The 24,720-nt window shown below is 37.3% G+C and overlaps 2 protein-coding genes across 2 annotated transcripts in view; one reads left to right on the top strand and one right to left on the bottom strand.

The window, feature by feature from the left end:
• LOC135760994 (uncharacterized) overlaps positions 1–24,720 on the top strand; it is an 80,992-nt gene that overhangs the window by 11,031 nt on the left and 45,241 nt on the right. The gene's annotated exons all lie outside the window — the stretch shown is intronic.
• Positions 1–24,720, bottom strand: part of ptprdb (protein tyrosine phosphatase receptor type Db) — a 94,249-nt gene that overhangs the window by 60,499 nt on the left and 9,030 nt on the right. Inside the window, exons 3-4 of the mRNA XM_073814408.1 lie at positions 24,384–24,465; positions 21,355–21,395 (exon numbers count right to left, since the gene is read on the bottom strand). The gene's annotated coding sequence lies outside the window, so the exon portion shown is untranslated. The remainder of the gene's footprint in view (positions 1–21,354; positions 21,396–24,383; positions 24,466–24,720) is intronic.

The following is a 24,720-nucleotide window of genomic DNA, read 5'->3' as shown; positions in this document are numbered from 1 at the left end:
TTCTTTGTCATTTTGAAGCATGATATGTCAGTCCCCATTCACAGTCATTATATGAAAAACAACAGTCACGATGTTCTTCAAAAGTTTATGGTTTGTGTCCCATGGAAGAAAAAAGGTACCAGAAGTTTAAAACAGCATGAGGCTGAGTAAATGATGTAGGTGAACTATTCCCTTAATGTCTACGAATGCAGTAAAATTGTGGAGATAAATCTTTTACAATTTTTAACCATGTCCCTTGTGCTACAGTTACTGTAGTCGGTACAATACAAACAACTCTCACTACAACTCTTAAAACAAGAGTCCTGTTTTGCTGAATGGTATAATTTTAATACTAAATCAATTTGTTCTCTAAAAGTCCAAAGCCATAAGCAGCAGTTTATAACATAGCTTATTAACTATAGATAGACCTGCAATGCAATAAAAACTCCAGTTATACTTTAAATGCTGTGCAGCATGCACTTAAATTGTCTTTAGTTAAACCTTTTGTTGCAGTTTCCCGGGGTTTAGATTAAAACAGGACTATAGGCCATTTAAGTCGTTTTTACAAACAAGCCTTACATAAAACAATACTGGTGTACATCTTGAGGCAAAACAATGGCAGTGATATATGTTAAGATAGGTCAGTACAAGGCAGCTCAAATATACAATTTAGTCTGGAACTAGGATAAGCCCTGTCTGGAAAAACGCTCCTTTGAGTTGCAGAACTGAAAAAATGCTAAAACATAATATTTTGCAGTACTTGGTGCCGTATCATATTCCAATATGTCACATCCACAAGTATATTATCTTGGCAACTCCCCAAATTTGCACTGAATGTAAAAATAACAATAGGTATGTGCGTAATAAATGCTGTTGTATTCCATCCCCAATAAATGGGAAGCTGCACCCCGTGTACAGTACATTTAACAAACAGCTGTGAATCGCAAGATCACCTGGCATAAACACTTAAGCAGAAAACAGAGATCAATACTCGCTCACTTGCTGCTGGGCACACATCAGCCAAGAAAAAACCCAGATAACTAAAAAAAACTTTCTTGTTTCTAAGAATACGACTCCCTTCCCATGAGCACTCAAACATACAACAGCATTGAAAAGCAATTCTTTGGCCATATGGCCATCATAACTTAACACAAGAACATCCCAGTGTGTAACAAACACAAACTCAATGAAACCCCCTATTAGGTATCTGTACAACAGATGCTGCTGTCGGGCCGAGAGACAGATGAGGACAAAATGACATGTAGATGTGGGACAGTCTTGCTGGCAGGCGCATATTGCCTTGACAACGCAGAACTCCAATTAGAGCTACTCTCACATGGAGCGTTTGTGACAGTTAACAGGTACAGACATCTGTCTCACCATGGCCAAAAATGACCCAAAGCTTCTTCATCCTACATGACGTAATGCATCCTCAGTGCTTTCCAAGTTAATGGATCAAGTTCTCCAAAGTTTAAAAACACATCGTAGAATTGCCGTTGATTTCTTTAAAAACAGCAACCTAAACTGTGAATAACTTCCAAATATCACAAAAATATATTTTTCTGTTAGGAATAATGCAATTTGAATACTATCCTCCTAATTAGTATTCAAAATAATAATTGCCTGTACTGCTTCCCCCAACAGAATATGTTGAAAGTATTTTTATTCGGCCTGGACAGTCTACTACAGTATATCCAGTACAATTTCAAAGGGCAGAGCCAAGCACACTCTTAAAGCTGATACTACACTTACATTTACGCATATGGAAAATGTATTTATTATACAGTAAGTCATGGTTGCCTTAAAATTTTGCGTCAAAAAATATTATTCGACCAAACAATTTTTACACAAAGTTTTTTCACTCAAAATTTTAAGGCAACCAGGCACCTTAATTTTTTGTAATCTTTATTTACATAGCATAAGAAATAATGAATGAAGATCACTTCTGGTACATGTATGTCACGGTACTTGCATACTCTTTCACTACACACTCAAATGTAAATACTTTCCCATTACAAGAAGTGAATACAGTAAGGCGATCAGTAACTGATTTGATAAATATCCGGTTGAGTAAATTTAATAAAATGGCAGTGCATTATAACTCACTTTAAAGCACCCAAGTGTCAGCCCGTAAGTATGTGCAGCTCTGATTGTTTTCCACGTTCTCAAACAACCCAAATTTTATGCAACAGTAAAATCATGCCAGCAGCCATTATTCCTCAAGACAGAAATGGAAACTAGGTGAGCAAGTATACCATGGTTTTACTACCGAAAAAGTAGTTTCCTCTCACATTTCTGCCTACAAGCTCTTTATGTGGCTCATTATGCAAGTCTTTTGTTTTCTCGAGTGTCAATCACAAAATATTCAGGAGCTTCCTCGCCTTTTTGATTTGAATATGGCTTTTCCCAGGCAAAAGTGTCTTAGAGACTTCAAATCTACATATTGTTTTATGTGAATGAGTAGGCAGAATGATTTTCACATCATTTTAAAGAAAAAACTCTAGGCTGTTTTGAAAAGTCTTGTGAAAACATGTTTAGTATGGGTTTTGTGGACTTATATTATACTTTTATATGGACTTAAAAATTTTGCTTTTTCAAAAACCCTCCATAATCATTTTCTCTTAAAAATACAAACATGAACATGTTGCTCATATAATATTGTAGCCCAGTTTGTGCTGAACACAGTGTTATGAGACTTTTGCCATTATTATGTTTTTAAGCAACTGAAAAAAGCACAAATGTCAGTGCTGGTCATAACTGCTCAAGAATGCAAAATCAGCCAAGACCCCAGAGGGTTAAGCCCAAACACAAATGACTTAGATTTAAAGGGTACATATCATGAAAATCTGACTTTGTCCATATTTTAGTGCTATAATTGCGTCCCCAGTGTTTCTATCAACCTAGAAAATGTGAAAAATAACAACCCAGTAACTTAGTTTTGATAAACCATTCTTTGCAAGCATGTGAAAAAATAGGTCATTGAAATTTTGCTTCCCTTGTGATGTCAAAAGAGGAAAATACTGCTCCTTAAACTGCACTTTCCAACCACGGCACTGCCATTTAGTGAAAGGATCAGCTCATTTGCATTTAAAAGGACACACACCCAAAACGGCACATTTTTGCTCACACCTACAAAGTGGGAATTTTAACTATAATAAATTATCTATATCATATTTTAAGCTAGAACTTCAAAAACATACTCTGGGGACACCAAAGATTTATTTGACATCTTAAAAAATTCTTGTGAAATGTCCCCTTTAAAAATGTTTGATTTGAGACTTTATTTGGATAAAAATCATCACAGCACAGCACAGATCAGTCAGCAAGATGTTTATATTGAGTAAAAACTGACTGGAAAAGCATCTCATTTACAATTAACATTTGCTGTTGCCAGTGCAAATCCACGCATCGGTTCTCTCTCACGGTTTCTAAGGTTCACATTGCTCAAACTGATTTACAAACTCATTTACAAAATTGTCCAATAAAGACAGATTTGCATCAGGTAGATCCTTCACAGCCTTGGCTATGCCAAGATTCAATGCGCGCCTGTGATGTCTGGGAATTTTAAAATAAACATTCATAACTGTATAGTTAAATAAAAGTGTATATATTTAGCAAATTAAAGGTCCTTGTCACTGTTTTAATATTATAAGCACTGTTTTAATGATTTAAATTTAATCTAAACTCTTCCAGGAAACCGCCCCATACTGTTTGAAAGTTTAATCTGAATAAATGCATCATATTCTCTAAAATAAAAAAATATTTGACTACATATTTATTTTTAAAAGTCTGTTGTGTCCCTCTGACAGTCACAGTGGGCGGGAACTGCAGGTGATGCCCTCCAAGGCAAGAACGTCTCGTTTCAGTTCGCATCGTGGACTTCGGAGGCTGCATCCATCGAAAAGATCCAGCCTTTGAATTTGGATGCACCTTGAAGTTCTTTGCACACTTAGGTCCATCATTTTATAAATTGAATATTATCTTTCCTTCTAGTCCCGCAATGTTATGCATAGAGTGCTAAATCTTAAATAGCTGTTAAAGACATGCACTTGGATTTGTTTGCTTAAAGTGGAATTAAACTTTAGATATTTTAGCCTGTTATCACGAGTAGTTTATTTCCATTTTGCATTTTACATGAGAAAAAAAGAAATTTGCACGAATTCGATTATTAGATTGATAGTGTGTTGAAGCGGAATTTTCGTAACTGTCTTTGATGGACTCAATTAACCAGAATGCATTGCGCGAAACCGAGTCATTAGCTCCACCCACTAATGACCAATGCAGCCTTCAAGTTTGTTTGACTTCATGCCTCACCGCAAGAACCGACAGCCGGACACTTCAAGATTCCGCGAGAGAGATTTTAAAGCAAACTCCTCCATATGATTTCGCGAATCGCTCTCTCGGTACTTTGACGTCATCCGGCTGTCTATTCTTGCGGCGCGGCATGAAGTTGAACAAGCCTAATAACTTCTTTTACCGCTCAACCTGCTCTCAAATCAACTTAAGTCAACTTGAAGTTAGCCGGCAGGCAAAACCAACCAAAGAGTAACTACGCTTTTACGGTCTCTGAAGGGGAAATAAAAAAAACCCTCGATAAAAGATGACTAGAATCTGTGCAGTATGTGGATGTAACAAGGACACCGGAGCCGTTTCTCAATGTCAAGGATACTTCCTTGGCAGGACTAGTCCTTACAAGTCACTTCCTTCAGAGGCTAGGCGAGGCTCCTCTTAAGCATTCGAAGAACACGTTAAATGAACAGGCTAGCAAGTGCACGTCATTGTGTCATTGAAAGGTGTGCTTTCGGTGCTGCGCGCATAGGATTGTGGGTGATCAAAGGTTCAGTTTCGTACCTTTTATGGCAATACAACACATTGAACCTTTTAAGGACCAATTTTGTACCAAATAAATGTTAGTGGTACAAAACATTTAACTGTAACTTTAAAGGTACAAAATAGGTCCTTAAGGTATTGTACCCCAAAAGGTACAACATTTCAATGTGTTGTATACCCATAAAAGGTACAAAACTGAACCTTTGAGGGTACCACCCCAGTGACAGAAAAGGTACAGTTTTAAACCTTTTTTTCTGACAGTGTATGCATTTCAGGCTGCAAAACCAATTCACTATTCAAGGCCTTAATAACATGGCTTTTAAGATTACATTGTCACTTTTTCTTAATTATTAGAAATAACCATAATACTCTAAATGATTGGTGATCATGTTGCTATATCTATACAGTGTAATTGCTCTGTCTGCTAGGCACTGTATGTATTGTACTGTACCTCATAGTTCATTAATAAAAAACTATTAAAAAGAGACATATTGTGCTGCTAACACACAGCAAATAAATAAATAAATGATTTGGTGGGAGAAAAGCAAGAAAGAAAAAAGGAATTAAAATCCGTCAAATAGTCATTTTAGAAAAATGCTTTGCTGTTTTGAGTAGCAAATGCTTTAACACACTTAGGAAGACAGCTTGTATAAATGGATTAACATTTCAAATTTTATAGGCTCTGTTCTACAAATGGGATATGCATCTTGTGAAAAACAAACTGTGATCGCTCTAACAAGCCCATCTTTAAAATGTCTGATCACCGGGGACTGAGGATTATTCAAATTATACAGTAATACTCACATATCCATCACAATAAAGTCCCCATATTTCCAAAGCAAAGTATGTGTGCATGTCCAAAACTGCTTGCCATTTTTCATTTACGTTTAGGTTCAGTAAATTCACTGTAATGGCAATAAAAATGTTATTAGTCAGTAATAGAAATGCCTTATTTTCACAATGTCACTTTAATAATTTCATTGTTATTTAACAATTTTGACTGTCTTTCGCTGCAAAACCCTCAAAGTGCATGCAAGCAATGAGGTCACATTGATAAAGCCCCGCCCACTTACAGTCCTACATTACCATAGTCTCCACCCTCAGCGAGTTGTAATCTGTACACTAGATTCTATTGACTGGATTAATCAGATCTATTTTAACTTAAAAAAAAAAAAAAACGCTCACTGTCTGTAAGGACGTGAGGAGCTGTAGCTCATTTGCATTTAAAGGCACAGACATTAAAACAGCACATATTTGCTCCCACCCAAATAGGGGCATTTTGGACATTCTGTAATAAATTATCTGTGGGGTATTTTGAGCTGAAACTTCACAGACACATTCTGTGCAAAACTGAGCCTATTATTACAGCTTGTAAAAATGCCACAATAGGTGCCCTTTAACAATAAATTTCTGTGTGTGGCTTTGTTTGGAGTGACACCCTTAAAGGGACCATTTAACATGTCCGCCCAAAAAAAAATCAATTCATACTCCACACGCCAAACAGACGGGGGCAGTATACCTCCAGAAAAGTGAGTTGGTCTATTTTAATTTAGCAGCTGCAAATTCAGCAGCATATATCAAGTTTGATTTACATTAGCAACTAAGTTATCATTAGTCACAAAAAAAAACATTCTGTCTCATTAAAATTGCAATGTTTTCCGCTACGTTTCGTGCGTCCATTTGGTGTTCATTATAATCGAAGACATTTCAAGCTTCTTAGCTAATGTTACATTTTAGCATCAGCTTGGTAGATAACGGGTGAAAACCGGATCGGATCCGTGGGTAGAGCTAACTATTAAACGTTAACAGCTAAGGATGCGCAATAATTTGCATGCGATAGTCATTGCGCTTCTCGTCAGTGAAGCCGGTTTATTGATTAAAAGTGAATCGCCATCAGCTGCTTTCAGATGGAGCCACATTTACTGCACAAAGCCGTAGTTCATGTACAAGCTGAGCATAGGTTATGGCAATGCCTATTATAAGTGAACTTCTAGCGAAATACTAACAGCATCTTACTTACCAATCGAAAAGAAAAGTTGTCATTTCGGAGTCGAACCTCATTTCTTTCATGTTCATTAGTTGTCTCCAGCGATGAAAAGCAGTGCCAGTATTTACTCTGGTTCGGTTACTTTATTTATCATATTTTATTTGTGATTCCGAGCGCGTTGTTCCCTGCAGCAAATGTTTGTGTTAGTGGTAAATGTCTCTTGCTTTAGCCATTCTTCCGCTCTCTTCCCTGAACTGAAATACGTCCGAAACCCCTATTGCAAGGCAGGAAGGCATCAAGGCATGTCCGAATCCATGGCTGTCCGAATTGCATTTCTCTGAGCTGCATTCATCAATCTTAAATCAACAAGTCAGCTGCCTTAGTTTTCGAATGCAGCGGTACTAGTAGAGGGCTGTACTCCCACTTATTCGTGTATTGCAGTTTGGCTGGCGGTTATGTGCGTGGCCCGCATACCGCCTCCCATGGTCGAAACTGGTATTACAACACCAGTCGGGCTGTAGCTAGTAATTTAGCATGCTAATTCAGATTGATATTTCTGCAGCACTATACCTTGTCATTTTTTTAATGACATCTTTGCCCTTATTTCTTCTCATTCTTTTGATGCGTGTAACTAATTTTTAAAAATCTTTTACCTCAATTATTACAAATGGCACCTTTAAACACATGAAACCCTTAAACACATGAAACAAATAACAACTGATCAGACTTGACTTGCACTTTGACTGTTCAGCTTACCAATTTCAGCTTAAACTCATCTACAACATCCCCTTTAGGTTCAGGCATATTCAAACAGTAATTTAATATCAGTCAATACAAATATTATTTTTTTCTCAAGATCAGCGTCAAACTACACTTTAGTCCTACATACATGCAAAAGCATTTTGCTTAGGTAATATAAGCATGGATCGTAAAAAAATGGATTTCAAATCTCCAGTGGTGGTCCTGACTTGCATGGAGCCTGAGGCAAGATCAGACATGATGATGCTCATAAAACGTTAAGTCACAACAAGTCAGTCATGATTAATTTTCAATAAGGGGAGTCGGGTAAACGCATTCTAGGTACGATTTTGGGAAATGTGTAAACATATGAAAAATACAAAAAAGACACTAACAGAACAACACAAAGTAAGAACGACCTACTGTAGTACAGTAAGTAAGTAAGAAGAACCACTATAATGCTTGTCCACTATAGCGCAATGACCTGCACCATTGAGCCACATACAGGTTAATGTGAATTTCGCAAGTCTGGCTCATGACATAACCTCCCTTCTCTTTATTTCCTGTCATCTTACTGCATTATTATCAAAAAATGTAAAAAAAAAAAAATGTACAAAATAAAAAATAAAAAAATCTGCTGATAAATTTGACATCACTATAAGGTCCGCTTGACCCTTTGATGGTAAGCTATCCTGACTCATCCTGTAAAATTAAGCTTGGATATTAAACCTGCATATGCATATTATGATGTAAGAGCAGTACCAGACACAAAGGATGGCGAAATTTCATCATCACCCTGATAATTCTGCTGGTCAGCGCTTGTAATTCTATATATTTTCTTGCCCATGCATCAATATTTGATGTCTTGGGAGTGAGAATGGATTGACATATGCTATATTTATATATATTGACATGCTAAAAATATATATATATATATATATATATATATATATATATATTGCACAGACGTGTATATATGTATGTATATAGCACACAGTTTCCTGGACAGGGTTTAGATTAAACAAAGACTAGGCCTTAGTTATATTATGAAATGTAAGTCGTTTTTTTACAAACTCCTTAGAAAAAACATTACTGATGTGACTTTTGAGATACATAAGTGCAAGCTGTTTTCAGTTTACGCAGCTCAAACATGCATTTTGATCTTGGACTAAACTTAAGCCCTGTCCAGGAAACCGCCACTTGATGTTATTCTCTGTTTTTTTCTCTATTTTTCATTTATCCTGTTTTTCCAACTCTCCAAACTTTTCTTTGTGTGCAAATAATGATTGAAAAGATTTGTATTTAATAGAAAAATATTTCATCATACACAAACAGCTCAAGTAAAAGGAAAAAAGTACAGGAATAATGTACAGTCATTAATCACAAAGTTAAACCCTTCATTCATATCCTGATCACCCTGCCCATCTGACTACATTATAGCACTTATTACACAGCTACTCGCCAAATGAATAAATAAATGCGCATGAAATATTGATCTTGAAATTGATATCATTTTATCATGTGAGAAGAAAGAGACCGCAGAGTGATATGAGAAACTTGATAGCACAGCTGCATAAAAAACGGTTGCCCGGAACAACGGTTGGTTTAGTGGTCATTACGCAAAAATCTGTGACCAGAATGATGCGATCGACCATTCAGAACTAAGCAATCCAGGGTGCTATGCAATAACATCTGAATGAGAAATGAATGTTGATACATCTGCTGCATCTTTCCACTTAAAAACAGTAAGCATGTCTAAGTTGATTAAATACACAAATCCAAAAACAGTGCAGTAATACGGTACAATGGCTGTGGGGTGAATGTTTTACTCAAGAAGAATAATAAACCATTTGGAACTTTAGACCATATGGTGCTTGACATACAGAACACTTGAGCAGATCAAGTCTTAAGCACTGAGCACACATCAGTGCTATTAAACTCTTCTCCAGTTTCAGGAAGAGATTTTACTGCTATAGCTTTCATCTCTATGTCATAAGCACAACTTGCACCACCAGAAGCACTTAGGACCCACACCTATAAATGGGATCAGAGACGCACGTCTGTGCAATAAGCACGGGGATTGTGCCCGGGCTGTGCTTATTGTGACGTCTACATTATTAATATAAACCATATGCCACTGAATTTGAGGCAACCTGGTTTTCAAATGTGCACGTCTGCAGGTGTGCTCCAAGCAGTTCTTCAGGCTGCAGGTATGAAATGGTAATCAATTATTGAAAACTTCAAAATTGTCTGACTGTCTGTCATTTCTCTCATTTTCTCTGCTGTCTGCTCTGGATCTGGGTGAAACAGATCAAGCATTTACACATAAGCTTAACAGACATGCTCTCGACTTCTGCCAAATTTGTTTGCTTACAGGTAAACCTTAATACCCACACATCATTATATCCCTCTCTCTCACTCTCTCGCCTTATGTCTCTCGCTCACACACACCAAGAGTATTGAGAGGTATAGCAAAAGTCATCATATAATCCCTTTCCCTCTTGAACTATGCTCAAATGTAGAGTCATTCAGTTTATTGGTCCATTAATAATATGCTTTTAATGATCCATGGAGAACATTCTGTCATAAACAGTAATAGAGCTCAGCATAAAAGCCTGGAGCGCTGAGTTTCCTAAGCATCACTAAATGATATAAAACAGCACAGTAGTTGTGGGAATACCACAACTGAAATGTCAATTGGGACAATTTTACCAATGCAATTGTCCAGATCAAACATCACAGTCACATATTAAGAAATGCATTAGGATTTGGATATAGAAATAAATTAAAGTAGATGCAATAAAAAACACATAAACAGCTTAAACAGCATTATTTTAATATACCAGCAAAATGCAAGCAAAAAGTGGGATGTGCATGCTTTATATTGCACTATACCGTATTTATCTAAAGCCTACCTAAGATTTAAAAAAAAACAAAGATGTGCCCATCGACCCACATGCCATAGCCTAATTGTAGCTCGAGTGGACGACTGTAAATATCAAATATTGCAATTTCCACAATAGCAACCGAGGGGCGAGTGGGATTTGCCTACCTGATCAACATCGTTATCGGGTTCAGCTTTTCATTCGGGTCTCATTGGTTCGGTACCGTCCGCGAATTCACCTATAAACATGGCAGATATAATCCAGAAGCTCGTCTTCTCTTCCTGTGTTGTTAACCGGCCTCTGGGCTGAACTATTAAAAGCACAGCAGCAGTAAAAGCGCTCCTAAAGAGCTCGCAGGTCTTTCTCTTTCCCCCCCGTACACAGGGATGCTCTGATGATGCTGATGCTGTGTGTGCAGCCGAGCGCGCGATGATACAGAGACGCTCGCGCGCGCGCTCATAGCAGACGGTGAGGGGACGCGCTCCAGGCAGGACAGAACAGCGGCGGCGGCAGTGGCGGGGTGACGTCAGGTGCCCCGGAATGAATCTCCGGTTCAGGGAAAATAAATAATTTGGCGGAATTGCATTTGCACATCTGAGGGACTTTTAAGGTAAACGCACTGAAACGAGGCCAGTCAGCGCTGCCCGTTGTATATTTCTTCATATGTCTGTTTAACATCATGAGAAACGCGAGTTTTCTGTGATACCATTTGAGGATACATCAATCTTTTTTCATGATTAAATGTAGTAGTTGTAGCATTTGTAATAATTATGTAATTTTAATATTGTTAATTATTATAATAAAAAAATATGAATAATACAATGCCAGTGCATAAGACATTTAATTGTATATATTAATACAATCTAAATAAAATACTTTATTTAATGTGATGTGTGGAAATTCTAGGCCAACAGCTTCACAAAAATTCGTAGTAGCCTATTAAAATAAAGTAACTAGAGATGATCTATTAATCAATTATTACCTGTAAAAATTCCAGCAGATTCACTCGTGTGTCTTAGCTCCACCCCCTTAGATGACGGGTGAAAGATACACCTGCATATCCTCACTTATGACTCCTCACGCGAAGTTTCCTCATCCCTCAACTCCTCATCTTGCAATTAGACAACTGAGATTTCCTTCAAAATGCTGGTTCTCAATTAGTTTCTGGGTCATGGCCTGGAGGACGGGGGAGTGAGGAAACGAGGAGGCATCAATAAGAGGATTGGGTAGCATCTATACACACTCTAATGGCTGATATATTACCCTCAATTCATTGAGAGATGGGGGAAGTTTAGTGATGCTACACTAAACTTATAAATCAAATAAGTGATGCTTCTGTAAATTAATCAAGTAACGGGGACATTTCACAAGATTTTTTTTAAGATGTAAAATAAATCTTTGGTGTCTCTAGAGTACGAATGTGAAGTTCTAGCTCAAAATATATCTAAATAATTTATTACAACATGTTAAAATTGGTTCTTTGTAGGTGTGAGCAAAAATGTGCCATTTTGGGTGTCCCTTTAAATGCAAATGACCTGATATCTGCACTTAATGGTGTCGATTGGATAGTGCAGATTAAAGAGACACTCCACTTAAAAAAAAAAGGTTAGCATTGTGCTCAAAAATAACCAAAGAGTTTTGATATTTTTTACATCGTGTACTAAGACCAATGTAAATTTAAAATTTAGTGATGCTAAATGGTCTTATCAGATTTAATGGATTGTGCTAAGCTATGCTAAAAGTGGTACTGCCAGACCCGGAGATCGGCTGAATGGATTCCAAAATGGTAAAAATCAAATGTTTAACTCTAGGGTAGCTGGAAGATGAGCATATTTTCAAAAAAAGTGGAATGTCCCTTTAAAGGGGAGTATTATCCCCTTCTGACATCACAGGGGAGCCAAATTTCAGGGACCTACTTTTCACATGCTTTGAAGAATTGTTTACCAAAACTAAGTTACTGGGTTGATCTTTTTCACATTTTCTAGGTTGATAGAAGCCCTGGGGACCCTGGTTTTACTTCCTGTCTCCTGAGATACCACCTGCGTCCCAATCAAGCACGATCAATCAGGCACAAGCCCTGAAAAGTGAAGCCAAAACGTCTCGATCGCCCCCCAGTGACTGGTCCCAGTATAGGTCATAAACCCCGCCTCCCCATGTTATTCAATGGGACTTGAGACCAACTAAAAAAATTAATTACACTTCAATTATATTTTTTTCGAAGCTGGTTTCTGTCATTTACTGTAGTTTTTATCACGCTGATGTAAATTCAAATGTTTGTTTTTAAAATAGGTTTGTGTTTAGTTAGTTATTTAATGATATAAAAACAGTGGTGTCACGTCATGATTGACAGCTGTGATATGCGCGTTCTACGAGAGTGAGGGCGGGGTTTTGACTTCGCGGCTTCCCTTCCTGCTCACTACTGCGCATGACTGGTCCCGAAATCGCTATTGCGCAGACTCAAGACCCAAGATGTCAGCGCCATATCGGGACACTGGCGGCTTCACTTTTCACCAATGGAAGAGAGCGAACAGGCGTCTTCCATCTTTTTTACAGTCTATGGTCCCAATTAACTTAATGTGTCCTATGCCTAAAAGTATTTACTATTTTGGGAAAGTATAGACATTTGAGTGCTTTAAAGAGAGGGGACATACTAAATCTCATTTTGACTACTATTTAGTAGTGTTGTAGTTAAGACCACCTTAACCGAGACCAGGTTATAACCAAGACCATGACAGGCCGAGATCGATACAAGACCAAGACTTTGAAGGGTCGAGACCAAGTCAAGACCAAAACAGGCTAAGACCATGTCAAGACCAAGACCAATGTATGCCATGAGAGAAGTTGATAAAATAATAAAACAAAAAATAATAAATGGGCACCGTAAAAATCAGTAAATTATAATAATTATAATAATTATTTAATAATTAATGATAAAAAATAATTTCGTGATATGCCATAAGTTGTGGTCTTGACCGGTCTTGAAATAAAATTCAGAGTCCTCTTCGTCTGAGACGAATGCGGTCGATTCCGAGACGAGACCAAGACCTTTAAAAAGTGGTCTTGAGACCGGTCTCGAGACCAAGACCGATCTCGAGTACAACAACACTACTATTTATTACAGATGGTTAGGGCTGTGTATCTTTGAATTACGTTTTTTATTATCTGTTTAATGAACTAGCAGTGTTATAAAAGTTATGTTTTTGCCATGCATTCATTTATTAACTTTAGTGGAACTTGTTGAAAGGCATAAAATCCCTCTCTGTCAGACCTACAGTACTTAACTCATGTTGTTTCAAAGCAATTTTACAAAGATAGTGCCTTAATGGGCTTCTCTCATTATATAATTCTTCTATATCTATGAATACATTTATAAACATGCAGACTAAATGTTTCTCTATAGAAATCAGATTATTAATGTGACCGGCCGCTGTAGCTCTTTATCTAGACACACACTTTTCACCTGCAGCTCTTTGTCGTCTTTCTTTCCAAGTGTGTTACCGCATTATAAGAGAGCGACTAAAAGACCAGCATTGCGTCCATCATTGATTTTAAATGCACGCAATAGGTTTATTATGGATTGCTTAGGACGTGAAGTGCAGTCTTTTTGTGCAACGCTACTCAAACTGCAGTAAAGAGTGAGTCATGAAGTTAAAGTTAAGATATCTGCGTATAAAGAAAAAGAGAGCAAGTGCTTAGGAAAGGTGTGCACTGAAGACGTGCGTGAAGGTCTGCGCGCAAGACAGAGACAAAAGCAGGAAAGTATACCCCTTAAATATCAGCCAATATCAGTGATCTCGGCTTAACTATACGATCTGTCACGACAAATCGATATTTTGAACGCAGTACTACTCATAGGCCCTGTCCCAAATAGCGCACTTCATGTGGACTTTAGGCCTTAAATTGCATGTGCTTGCATAGTCTACGAATCCGTAGGGTGTCCATCTGTCATTTTTACGCTCAAACGTGTGCTCATCAGCGCCCCCTTTGCACCCTTGATGTGGTCTTTGGCGAAGCCCACACTGCAGCAGGCTTCGCGCACTTTTCCAACCTAGAAGTCGTTGTGAAAGAACAATCAGACCAATCAGAGGACGGAAGGGAGAAGTTCACATTGATAGGCAACTTCCCTTACTATTTCCGGCATTACGCTCAGATCTGTCCCCAATTACGACTCTGGTCCACCCTCTTGGACATCAAGGGTCCCTAAGGTCTGCATTACATGATGTCATCAAATTGTGGACTCTGAGAAAGTCCATAAGTCCGGAGTGTGCCATTTGGGACGGGGCCATAATATACCAATTGGGACGCAGGTACCTTCATCATCTTGTCCCACATTCTATGCTTGGGGAATGGGATTGTTCGAGCCTGGCTGAGTTCGAAAAAAAGGCGGCAAAGAAAGAGTCTGGAATACAAATACCGTAAATAAAATTATATATTTACTTTTTTTACACCGTTTGATTGCATTTCTAGCAAGAAATTAGTTTTGTAGTTTTCAAATATGACATTAAAATACTGTCCTAGTATGACCTAGTATTTAAAGTATTTAAAATCTAAAACATTATACACATCATTGATGCACGGGTCAATGTATAAACAACCCGCACCCAACCGACAACTAACACACCCGCAACTCAGACCACAAAAAATATTTACCCGACCCGCTTCCTGGCCCGCATTTTTTAAAAGTAGTAATTGTTTAAAATAGTTAATTGACTTCTTTATTTCAAACGACATGACCGACTGCGACCCGGATATCATTAAAAATGTTTTTTGGATGACTTGTAACCATGGGTGACCGCAGGGCAGGCACCCGCTCATTTTGGATCAACCCGCATATCACTGATATATCACAATTCATTTTTATGGGTCTCATACCTAAAGTTTCTTTCCTGTAAGTTCTCAGGGACCTAGAATATATTCACACTTGTGATGAACTGTTTCGATTAACGGCAGCAAAATTCTGTTATGCTAATTGGCTTGCCATTAATCTAGAGGGCTGAATCTGAACAATACACAAAATACACACTGAATTAAATTTGTCTCTCATGCTTACTGTCCCTCTCTTACACACACACACGCTTACAGAGACAAAGATGAATGCATCATCGTAACCCAGTTCCCACAGCGATATGTAAATTAGGACATTCATTTGGTTTACACAAAGTACTCAGGTAGCCACAGAGCCAGCACCATTAACATACAAACATACATGTGCATACAAGAGAGTTATATATGGAAATGCTCTTAATAATCAACTATAAGATTGTAAGATCACAAAGCTGAAAGTATAATCCATTAACAGCGTAAATGCTTCTCAGGCTTTCTTCACATGGCACATAAATCTAATCTCTGATTGTACGTTTGCATTTTGTGAGATGAAATCGGATATTTATTTCAGACCAAGTAGTCAATATCCAGTTTATTGGTTCATATTTTAATGAGGTAAAAGATGGCAAGAGACTTGCATACAATAATAGAGATAACTATTATTGAGAAAAAACCTTTGCTCACATCTATCATGACATCACACCCAGTGCTTACTATCATGACAGAGTGCATTTATACATAGATTCATAATGCAAAATGAATCACTCATTCACACATTCACTATAAATGACATTTTGTTGAATGAGCAAAGAGAGAGAGAAAATGGATGTATTTTAACACTGTGGAAAGTAGCGCAAACATATATATGATTTTATTTTTGTGTCATGTATCGAATGAAAAACTATTAAAATGCATTATAAAAACAGAGACTGCAAATATGTGACCCTGTCTGTGAAATCCAGGCTTAAGTCTCATTATTATTAGATTTAGAGCATCAATGTTTTATTTCAATCATTGATTTCAAACTTAACATGACCTAACTACTGTAAATCAATATTAAATGTTATTTTTTTACATTACGTACTATAGGATGGGCTGGGATTTCACAGATTAGGTCACATTTGGATGTGGTTTGGCTTGGGTTTACAGAAAACCTTGCTGTGCAGACTGCAAATATCTAAACAGATTTACTTCGGATACGCCCAAAATGGATTTCTGTTGCCTGTCTGAACAAAGCATTAGTATGTTGTAGTGAGAGATGGAGGTGTTAGATGCTCTTAATCAGAATGTCAGCGCAAGAGCATGAGACACTCGACATTTTACACCAAATGAACACACAGCAGGACACCAAAACACATCACACACACACACACACACACACACACACACACACACACACACACACACACACACACACACACACACACACACACACACACACACACACACACACACACACACACACACACACACACACACACACACACACACACTACCTCAGGGTGCTGACATTTAATTGATCTATCTTGATCTGGCCTTTGAGAACGAGAGGAAACTGAAACTTCTATCATCTGTGCTTTGTATTCTTCAGTGATTGTTGTTTACAGATTATTAAGCGTTCTCCATCACTGACGGTGGTTCAGCTGCTCATCTGCTCTCTCTCTCTCTCTCTCTCTCTCTCAATTTCAATTTCAATTTCAATTTAAAGAACTTTATTGGCATGATTGTGTCACTTACAATATTGCCAAAGCATTATACATAAAACAAGAAACATACAATAACACAATATTAACAAACATTAAGGTGCAATTAAGCTAAGGTGCTGGGTGATGGATGAAGTACTACTGCAAATAAAATAAAATAGAATCAGAGGATATTTACAATATAAAGTTGACTTTGAAATATAAACATATGAAGTATACAAATGTACATTTATGGAGGCAGATGAGAGGTAAAATAAAAGTACTGTACAAGATCAGGGCTGTAGATTATTTCTGATGGTGTGTAACTGATAAATGAATTTAGCAGCAGCTGATGGGTGTCTGTCTTCCCCCAGTAACATCTTCATTTGATCTGAATCTGAAGAGCTATGAAACTCTGGCATGAGCTTTGAGATTTTGTCAAAGTGTTTTTCTCTAAGCTCTTTATATTTACCACAGTAAAGGAGAAAGTGTCTCTCTCTGGGCATTTCTCTAAAATTCTCTGTAATCCTCACATTAATCTGATGTCTTGTGTGAGCGTAAGCACGTGAAAGAAAGAAAAAGCCAACCCAACCCCCAGTGGACTAATACACACAGAGAAAGCATTATCTGAAATCTCATGACCAGTGTATTTTTTTATTTTTTTGCTTGGCCAAATGAAGTGCAAGAGAAACAGACTCATATACTGATCCAATCCAGTTTACGATCCTGTCAACCATTCAACTATTCAACCGAAAAACATAACACACTTTTATTACTGTATTGCACTGAAACACACATACAGTAGATGCTGTTAATCGGTCAGTATTCATCTACATTATCTGTGTTAGCCTATTGTAATGTTCAACTGAAGTGATAATAATGGGATATTTTTATTACATCCGCACTATTGCACATTTAAATAAAAACACTTTTTCATTTACTGATGGCATGAATTTCAACTCTGTGAAGTCAAGGGCCAAACCGACGACATCAGTTTAATTAAATAAAGTACATTATAGGCCTACACTCTAAAAAATGCTGGGTTGTATGGTTGAACAACAAACCCTACTGTTGGGTTTAAATCAACCTATGCTGGGTTGTCCATATTTTACCCATTTAAACCAACTGCTTGGTTTGTCCATATTTTACCCATTTAAAGTCTCTGTAAAGCCAATCTTTAAAAAATAGTTTCTAAACACATTATAAATGTTAGAAATGTATTACTGAAACATGCCATAACTATTAAACAGTTTAGGATTTTTTAGGTGGGCCTAAAACGGTGGCTCGATGATGCACAGTCGCAAGCATCCATTGAGAACAAACATACAAATAAAATAAACAATGCTTTTCAGGTTTTTCAGATTTAAAAATTTTATTGAAAGTGATTTTTTTAAAACCACACTAACACTAGTGTAGGGTTTATCTGTTCTGCTGTCATTTTAAAGATCACCTATTATGGCCTTTTTACAAGATGTTATATAAGTCTCAGGTGTGCCCAGTATGTGTCTGTTAAGTTTCAGCTCAAAATACCCCACAAATGATTTATTATAGCATGTCCCAAATGCTGCTAAAAACTTTTTTTTTTTAAATGTCCCCTTTAAGAAACATGAACATATTTGTGCACTGTCTGAAACATCTGCACACATGTACGCGCCGTTTGAAGCCTTGAGATGCGGCTTTCCGTGTGTGTGCTTCAGATGTGCACGCACACAAAACTTCTCAAACAGCGTGTGAATATCGCAGTAAAATTTCTTTCATGACATGAAATCTTTGCTTGAATATTAAAATTGGCAAGGCCTCAAAAGCACATGCAAATAAAAAACTTTCATGATGGTGCCGCATTGACCCACTTGGGCCAGTGACAGTTCTGTCAATTGGCCCGAGCATCGTTCACACTGGCCCTTGGCCATCAGGCTATCCTTATTGTCGAGGCCTGAACAGCACAGCATTATTTAGAGTGTATGCTTAGTGGTAAATCAAAATATTCAGTTAATATAATTTGAAGACATTGTTGTGGCAGATGAATGCATTGAATAAACAACATAAAAAAAAACATAAAAAAAACATTGCAAAAAGCGGCTTGTTTCATTTCCATTCCATATAATGAACATAAGTCCATCAGTGGCAGCCAACATCAATCCATTTTGCAATTGGATTTAGCTTTTATTCCAAGAGACAGTAGGAACGGAGACAGGAAATGATAAAGAGAAGAGGGGGGGTGGATGGGGGTTATGGGAATGCGCCGGATCAACTCCGATCACCCACACAGAAATATTGCAGCACCTGCACTGCCCTCCAGGTCACACCTCTGCAACCAGGTTTCATTATATCATTGCTTTGTCTTGAGACTACTGGGGTGACAATTTCACACTGTGTTGCCATCGCCATATCCACATGGTTTTAGCCACTTCATACTGTAAATTCTCTACTATGGCCTGGTTTCACAGACAAGGTTAAATTAAGATGTTTAAGTATTTTAATTAGCATGCCTTAGAAAAATACTCTACTGTGTGTATCTTCAGACAATTCAATGGCACTATTCGGGTTGCCGCAGCAAACACGCGAGTTGAAAAATTGTAACTTTGGCAGAAAAACACGCCGTATTAATCAGGAGCTTGCTCTAGTAGTGACGTGATTACAGGAAGCAAGTGGAGTCGCAGAAGCCCCTCCCATAATGGAATTTCCACGTGATTGTCTCGATGACTAGAATTTCACGCGCGAATGAAGTGAGTACACTGCAAAAAAATGATTTTCAAGAAAAAAAATTCTTAGTATTTTTGTCTTGTCAAAATGTAAGTGATTTTGTGCATAAAATAAGCAAAAAAATCTGCCAATGGGGTAAGCAAAAAATCTTGAAATTTTTTCTTAAACACTAAATTTAAAAAAAGTTTTTTTGCTTGTTTTATGCACAAAATCACTTAAATTTGATATTTTTGGTCTAAAAACTAGACTTATTTTCTTGGGTTGTTTTGCTCATCAAGAAAAAGCATTTTCATTTAAGAATTATTAGATATTTTTACTGAAAACAAGACAAAAATACTAAGATTTTTTTTTCTTGAAAATCATTTTTTGCAGTGTAAACTCAAAATGTTTCACGCTTTCAAAACGAAACTACGGAGAACACCCGCAGTAGTTGTATCAATGAAAGGCTAAAAATAGCGCTGTTCACCGTATGTTCACGCCAGAAGTCAAAAAAGACGTAAAACTTGTGTTTAATACCTCAGATCAGATAAATGGGCGGAGAGAAGGCGGTCGCGTGTGGCTGTTTGAACACATTGAACCACATTGCGTTCCACAACTCCAAAGCGATCTGATCGAAAGTGGTTTCGACTAACTCTGAATGTGGTTGAAAGTGGTCGAAAGTGGACGCGTTCAAAACGTTTTGAACACCGTTTACACCTGGCATTAACGTCGTCCACTTGTGATCCGATCGACGAAAACGCATGTTAATGCCAAGTGTAAACAGCCTCCTAGATGCGGGTAGATGCGAATTGCCTCAAACGCGGCTGGTGTGAACCCACAGTAAGTCTTGTCTGTGAAACCAGGGGTATATCTTACTTTGGCAATAAAAAACATTCCAAGGCAGAAACATTTGTTCACTTTCCAACATGAAAATACAAAACCAGCTAACCGAGACATGATTGGATAAATAATCTGAGTTTAGTATTTTTTATATACTGTGTTTTCCGGACTATAAGTCACTACGGAGTATAAGTCACATCAGTTAAAAATGCATTTTGAAAAGGAAAGAACATATATAAGTCCCAGTGGACTTTACGTCGCGTTTATTTAGAAAATGATTTCACAAAATCCAAACCGAAGAACAGATATTTAATCTGGAAAGGCAAGTTATTCAATTAAACAATAGCACAGAACAGCAGGCTGAATAGGTGTCCGTACATTTTAAAGTAATATAAAAAGTATTTGTGTATTTACACGATAAACAATATAGCATACAGAACATACCTGGGAGGCTGAATAGGCTAAATTAACACGACAAGCCAAATCAAGCTCAAAAAGGTCCCAAAGTCATTCCACATCACTGAATTCATTGAATTACATAAATACAGGAGCAGCATAGAGCGGACTTTCTATGATAATGGTTTCTCTCGGTTCATATGAAATAATTTGAAATAAGTCGCACCTGACTATAAGAAAAATATGGTACAGAGGACAAAAATCGCTCAAACTGACTTACCATGACCTCGATGTTACATACTCATTAAATGTGACACCTAGCTAAAAGATTTACAGCATCCTACATAACGATAAGAACATTCAGTGAAACAATATCCTTGACATTTAATGTTCACTGAGTAAGGTCATGTCAAAGACTGAAATCAATGACTGAAAATTATCTTGTTCATAATCTCATCATTATGAGACTAACAGACAGGATCACACATGTACAGTATCAAAATGGTCGTACCTTTTTATGTGGTGCATGCCGTTGGTTGGAGTTCCCGGAAGCTGGTGTGAGACAAAAACGAGATTTGCAATTTAGATTATTGCAGTTTTAGATTGTTTGGTTTTGTGTTAAAATACAAACTTCCAGAGGAGGGCAGCAACAGCAATCTGAACCTTAAAGTTAACAGCGCAACTTGTGCCAAACTGATGAAACTGGCCCCTGCTGCGTGTGCTCTCTTTGCTGGTTTATTTGTACCTTCTATTTTTAGATGAGCAATGTGGAATATACCATCTTCATCTATCACTTTAATGCACTACCAGATTCATAAGTACCACCTCTAATAAAGAGATGGAGGCAAGGCAGAGTGAGTCGGACCGGGAGAAAGAGGGGGATAGTTATTGAGCGGTAGAGAAGAGAGGGGAAAAACCATCTAATGGGTCTAATGCAGCTCCAGTTTAGCACATTAAAACAGCCAGACGCAGACTCGCACACACAATACAGGCAGGAAAAGTAAGGGAGGCCCAATGAAAAGAGAGAGAAATAGAGAGAGAACAACGGAGTGAAAGAAAATATATGGACAGAGGAAGTGTAGAGATAAGATGGAGAGAGGTAAAAAGAAAAAAAACAGCCGAGAGGAAGAGAAAGAGACAGAAAGAAAGAAAGAGAGAGAGAACCAATCAAAAAGAGAGGGAAAGATGAGGTAAGTATGTATTTTTAGTGTATTACGTCTTTAACGTCAAAAAGAGTTGGATGCGTCTGTGAGTAGCTCTTAATAATGCAGCACTGTATGCACTATAAAATACACACGCGCACTCAAACGCATTAAATCCACAGAGGTTTTATGGTCATATACAGTATTCATGTGCGCTTTATTTGCTGCATGGCTGACAGCAGCTGGTCAAAAAGAACTTCTTTACTTTGAGAACATGTGAGCGAGAACAGAAAGAAGTGGGAAACGGGGATTTTGGGAATACAGCGAGATATTTGTACTTGCACGTGTAAAGGCAGTGCAGTCTTAAGAGTGAGTAGCTTTGTTCCAAAACCCTGCGTAGGCAGCATTTCACAATATCACAGGCTGGCTACCAAATCGAAGCCTGTTTGATAAAGGTGGGTAGCATCATATGCATCCTTTGCAGTGAGGGCAATCCCACAATGCATTGCAAAGGGATGCAAGATGGTGAACTAGAGAAATGTTTATTACAAATACACAGAGGTGGACAGTATTTTTAAGAACATTTTTCATCTATACTTGATCAGAGACAACTTTTACTTTACTATACATTCTAAAGCATCTTTTTATTCCACTATATATCATTACATTTTATTTAGTACCCTATTACATTAAAAATGTAGTGCCTTCTTACTTTTTTTGGTAAAGTAAGAAAGTATTAAAGAAGTTAGAAAGAAAATATTATAATAAAGTATTAAATGTAAAACAACAGCTTGAATTTATGAAATGTAGTAAGGTAAAAGTATGAAACTCTTTGGTTTTTTTGAGCGCGATGCTAATGGTCTAATCAAATTCAATGGATTATGCTAAGCTATGCTTAAAGTGGTACCGCCAGACCCGGAGATCAACTGAATGGATTCCAAAACGGTAAATGTTTAATTCTAGGGAAGCTGGAAAATTAGCATATTTTCAAAAAAAAGTTGGGTGTCCCTTTAAAAAAATTTTATGGGTGTAATGTGTTTTAGCAGCATCTAGTGGTGAGATTGTGAATTGCAACCAACTTCAATTTCAAAACGAATGAGAAGCGTAGGGACGAAATGCGCTCTGTAGATCAGTTTGTTGGCTCATTCCAAGGTAATAAAAACAATACAGTTCATTATGTAAGGTCCTTATACACCACTGACAATATAGTTATGTATATTATATTGCATTTCTGTCAAGAGATCCTTTTAAAAGTTGCAGCCAGTGTTTGAATTATGTCAAAGATTATGGGAGTCCCCTAGCTAAGTCTAGCTAAGTCCCCAAGGGTTGCAGTGATTCCACAAAGTAATGAAACCCCAAATTATTCTTAACCATTTTTACCCCTCAAATTAGTGTAAAATAATAGTTTTAGAATATATTTTTAAAAGCCCCTAACCCTAAAAATAACTAAAGATAATAACTAAAGGTTCTTACAGTCGACGAGGTAAAAAAAAATGCACACGCAGAAAGGTCAATTTCGTCTGTCAATTCCTCCAGAAAATAGTGTGAGGTGCACTTAAGAGTTTACATTTATAACAGACAGAAATCTTTTAGATTTGTGTTTTTTTGGGGAAATCGGGACAATAAGGGTAACGCTTCGTGGCAGCACAGCACGAGAATTTTAAAATCATGTGGTATTTTAATAAAAACCAGGAAACCCTCCTAATTTAAATTTTTGTGCTATAGGCGGTCCCTCAATGCTTATAGGAGGTCTGGAACCACCCCAGCCCCCCATCTTTAATTGGAACACCGATTGCAAAAGTAAAAAAAAACTTCACTACTGTCCACCTCTGCAAATAATTTATTTTTTATTTTTTAAAGTAGTAATAAACAATTATACGTTAAAATAATCAGGGAACTAACATTTGTGTGTGCCCTGTATGTTTATGAGTATTGTATCATTTCAAAACCTATTGAAATCAATTGAAACACGTACTTCATATGCAAAGTTCTTTTAAGTACCTTTATTGCACACTGTATGAGTTGGTGCTTATGTAAAGTGTTTTGTAATACGCACTTATATGCTTCCAAGATGCTTATGATGCTACCAGCCTCTTCTCACAGGAATTCATAACTATTTTATGAAGTGGCTAATTCATATGAATCCACACAAAGTGAATGGAATAAAAACATACATTTATTAGAAACCAATAATGTAGCCCCAACCCTAAACCCAACATCACTAGGGCAAGAGCAGATCGTACAAAATCATCCAGATTTATCTGAATTAGCCACAGTTATACATTTCCATGAGATGTGATGCCGCCTATGCAGGTAGCTCCCTATGTAGGAAGTAGGCAGCAAGGCAACTCAACTCAAACTCATTTTTGGAACAGAGCGGTGTGTTTAAATAACTTACATTCGCCAAGATGAGTTTAAACTGAGTCTAAACTCAGCTGTCTCTCGCTGGGTGAATAAAGGACAGGCTCCACAGGACTCTCCTGAAAGATGAAAACCTCATTAAACACACACAAACACAAACATAAACCCTTTTTAATCCATCTCTTTCAAATTCCCACACACTTACTGATAGCATCTGTATCTGTTCATCTCTACTCTTTATATTTTTAGTCGTGTTTGAAAACAGCTGACTCTTGTACTGTATTTTAAATCTAAAGTGATGGTCTGATTCATAGGGTCTGGCCATCAGAATATAATTTTAGCTAGATGAAATTGAATGTACATTTTTATACATA

Source organism: Paramisgurnus dabryanus, chromosome 4 (genome assembly GCF_030506205.2).
Source record: "Paramisgurnus dabryanus chromosome 4, PD_genome_1.1, whole genome shotgun sequence".
Lineage (NCBI taxonomy): Eukaryota > Metazoa > Chordata > Actinopteri > Cypriniformes > Cobitidae > Paramisgurnus > Paramisgurnus dabryanus.
Note: the sequence above shows the minus strand (reverse complement) of the source record. Positions and strands in the feature narration are given on the sequence as shown.